Source organism: Lactuca saligna, chromosome 5, assembly GCF_052625555.1.
Source record: "Lactuca saligna cultivar CGN05327 chromosome 5, ASM5262555v1, whole genome shotgun sequence".
Lineage (NCBI taxonomy): Eukaryota > Viridiplantae > Streptophyta > Magnoliopsida > Asterales > Asteraceae > Lactuca > Lactuca saligna.
This window is the reverse complement of record NC_136421.1, coordinates 96,803,353-96,807,514: the sequence shown is the minus strand read 5'-3', so window position 1 is coordinate 96,807,514 and position 4,162 is coordinate 96,803,353. Positions and strand designations below refer to the sequence as shown.

Here is a 4,162-nt window from a genome sequence, read left to right as displayed (position 1 = left end):
GAAAAACATATTCATAACAAAATTTTGAAAAAAAAGGACGTAAAATAAACTAAATTTAGAATAAATTTGTAACAATTTTTTTAAATTTACGCCAAATATGTAAATTTTGGAACCAATTTGTGATAAAATTTGAAATATGGACAAAAAGTGTAATTTTTGGACAATTTGTAATAAAATTTAAAATTTAGACCAAAAGGGTAATTTTTGAAAGTTAAATAACTTGTTAACCGGATAAAAATGTCAAAATGAATACATTTTGGGACTTAATTGATTAAAAAAAATAAACACTAAATCGATTATGAAACCTGAAACATAAGGATATTTCAGTATATTTTCTTACAATATTATTTAATTACCAAGTGGGATGTGATTTCATTGCCAAGTAAATATTTTATACGTTATATTTTTATATTGGATAAAAAAAACTTTAAAAGTTGATCGTGTTATAAAATTAACGTGTTATAAAATATCTCTCCCTTTAAATAATTGAGTATTTAAGAGATATTGGTGCAAATTATGATAGCGGTATAAGGTGTGCTTTCTCCTTAGATCATCTGGTATGGAAGTATTTGACAGTAAATTGAGATATAGCTTACAAATTATTAAATGGTGTAAAAAGAGGAGATTGAAGCTTTAAACTTTATCAATGGCTACACCCATTTTTCACAAAACGGGAAAAAAGGAGACCATTTCCGAAAACGGATCAAGAAGACATTCAAACACGAATCATTCAATTTTGTTTGTAATTCAAATTACAATTACGGTCAAAGTATGTCTTTATACTTTTTTATATCATTCTAATTATTTTAAAATTAAATTAAACCCTCAAAAATATATATATATATATATATATTATGTTATTATTTAATATAATATCAAAATAAATAAATAAATAAATAATGTGGAGTGGTAAAACATGTAATAAAGGTAATTTGACCTATAAACATCACTTTTCTATTGAATATCATATCTTAGAGTTTTAAGTTTGAAGATTCTTTTGAGAAGTTAAAAGATTTTTTAGAAAAAGATGGAAAAAAGATGGAAGTAGATGTTTGACGAAACTATTTTAAAACCTTCTTTTAGATTTTTAATAGAAGGAAAATCTATTTTTTTGGAAAAATTAGGAAAATCTTATTTTTGGTAACTTTTTCAAAAAGAACTTTTAATCCTTAAAAAACTAAGCCAAACACCCTATAAGTGTCACATAGTAGATTTAGGATATAGATTTAAGCGTAACACGATTAGATTAGGATTAGATTATATTTGACTTTCAATATATATATATATATATATATATATATATATATATATATATATATATATATATATATATATATATATATATATATATATATATATATATATATAATGTCAAAAGCAAGCACACGTCCACCCCCATTGTTGTCCATAGCCATTTCTCCACTCCTTTTCAGAAATCACAAGAAGTCCATTACCAACCTTGCTTTTTTTACCCACACGACCCTTTCCTCGTGATCTTCTTCTGCATTCAAAACTTTGAAAATTAATGACATCCATTGAAAATCAAGGCTTAGATTTATCACTTTCCCTCTGACAATGGAACGAAGTTCAATTCCACAAGGACTCACCCCCGATGAATACTCCGAGCTTCAACTCTTAATCAATGCATACCACATGTTCGACAAAATACCAAACACATGCACCTCCCTCATCACCCAGCGCATCGACGCTCCTAGCGACGTAGTTTGGCCGCTGGTGCGCCGTTTTGACAACCCACAGAGATACAAACATTTCATTAAGAGCTGCAACATGTTTGGCGATGGTGGTGTTGGCAGCATGCGCGAGGTGACTGTCATCTCCGGCCTTCCAGCCTCCACCAGCACCGAGAGACTTGAGATTCTGGATGACGAGAAGCATATTTTGAGTTTCAGAGTAGTAGGTGGTGAGCATCGATTGAATAACTATCTTTCTGTTACTTCTGTTAATGAATTCAAGAAAGACGAAAAGGTTTACACCATTGTTTTGGAATCATACATCGTCGATATACCTGCGGGGAACACAGTGGAGGATACAAAAATGTTCACAGATACTGTTGTCAAATTGAATCTCCAGAAGTTGGGTCTTGTCGCGATGTCATCTCTGCATGGAAATGAATGATTATGTTTGGTATAGCCGGTGACGATGGCAGCGGTGCATGTGTGATTATAATGAAACACAGCAAATAAAAAATAAAATATATGAACATTTTTATGGGGATTGCATCTTCAATTACTTGTGTTTTTTTTTTCTTTTTTTCGTTGAAGGCATGTAATTTCAAATAAATGTGGGGCTAGCATTTTGTACTTGTTTAGTTACTTGCAAGTTGATTAATGTATCCACAAAATTGCAAGAATGATCTCTATAATATATCAAAACTAGTAAGTTTGGTCCAAGAAAGTTTGGGCTTGTAAAGGTGGTCCAATAGTTTGTTTTTTTACGAGTTTGGTCCAATGACTTAACAGCTGTTACCATGCTTCCGTTAATTTCCTCACGCTCCCCCAACGTGAGGGTATTTTAGTCCATTCATGTATTCTCCCTTATTATTTTATTATTATATTATTTAGTCTATAAAGAGACTACAACGTCTCTATTATCGTCTCGAACAACAAACCCTAACGCTTATTCCCCTCTGTGATTTTATTGTCGCTAGCGATAATGGTGATGCGCTTCTGTAGAGAGTTGGCCATAATTCGAACATCGTAGACAGATCGCAACCCAGGGCGCCGATTTTTGGGATGTCCTAAGCCATTATGTAAGTTGTTGTTGGAAACTGAAAGTGAACCTTTAGCAATCACAAGTTATGCAGATCTGAAGTCATAAGTTTCCGAGATGTAGTGAAGCCCGAATTAAAGATGGAGTCCGAGATGGAGAATAGTCTGAAATAATATGAAATTCCGAGATCAATCTGTCTGTTTGAACTTTTATTATTTATTGTCTTATCCATGATGTAACATTTCATATGACTTAGCCTTTTATATCTGCTAAATAATCAACTGTCAGTAACTGTTTATTATCCAGTCTTAGGAATGTATTGAAGTTTGTACGATGTTCCTCCTTAGCCTATATAAGGAGTGAATTTAATGACAAGAAATATCATGCATTGTTACTCCAAAGATAGCAAAATTTTCATCGTCTTTCTTTCACTTTTCTCTCAAGTCAAGATCATTAAAAAACTCTTCTTGTTCATTTATTGTCTTTACATTGATTGTACTCCTAGTTCTTCATTTAATATTGTGTGCTTTGTTGAATACTTCATTCAAGTCTTAACTTGTATTACCAAATTCAACTGGAACAACTATTTAAGAGCAAACATTGATCTTAAAGATTAACTCGAGGTTTGAGTATTCAAATCTTGTCCTTGCGTATAGTTTACTTGTATTCACAATTGATATCAGAGCTTGAGTTGTCCTTTGAATCCATAAGATTAGATTATAGTTGGTTTGAAATTACCTTGGTATTTCAGTAATTTTTATGTTCAGGATAAAGATTTTTCTATATACCACTTCTGCTATAGTATCTTAACTTCAATGGCTACTCCTAATTTGCAAGAAATGTATTCAATGCAAATAACAAATAGTGTGGGTTGCTCTTCTCGTGCCCCATTGCTAGTTGTTAAAGAGTATGATGTGACAACCGTCAAATTTCGGTCAAGTCAAAGTCAACTAAAGTCAGCAAGTCAAACCGTTTGACTCAATTTGCCCGTGAGTACTAAAATTTACACTATGAAACTTCTACATAACTCCCTATTCTAATGAGAAATCATAAAGCAAAAAGTGTGAACATCTAAATCTCCTTAACCTAAAACTGTGGTACGTGGCGAGCCAAACCGATAAAACAATGATGCATACTCATCGGGAGTGTTTAAGATCCTTAAACAAGGCTTAACAGGGTTTACGAACCATGCATTGCGATGCCAGACACTCACAATTGTCACACATGGAACCTCTCTCAATCGTTTTCACTCTATCTCTCTCTATGTCAAATCTCTCCCAAATCTCTCCAAGTATGTGAAATCTCTCTCAAATATCTCTCTATATGAGAAATCTCTCCAAGAATGTAAAATCTCTCCCAAATCTCTCCAAGTATGTGAAAACTCTCGCAAATATCTCTGTGTATGAGAAATCTCTCCAAGAATGTCAAATCT

General features: G+C 32.4%; 1 pseudogene; it reads left to right on the top strand.

The window, feature by feature from the left end:
- Positions 1-1,441: 1,441 nt before the first annotated feature.
- Positions 1,442-2,430, top strand: LOC144998250 (abscisic acid receptor PYL2 pseudogene; annotated as a pseudogene).
- Positions 2,431-4,162: the final 1,732 nt, after the last annotated feature.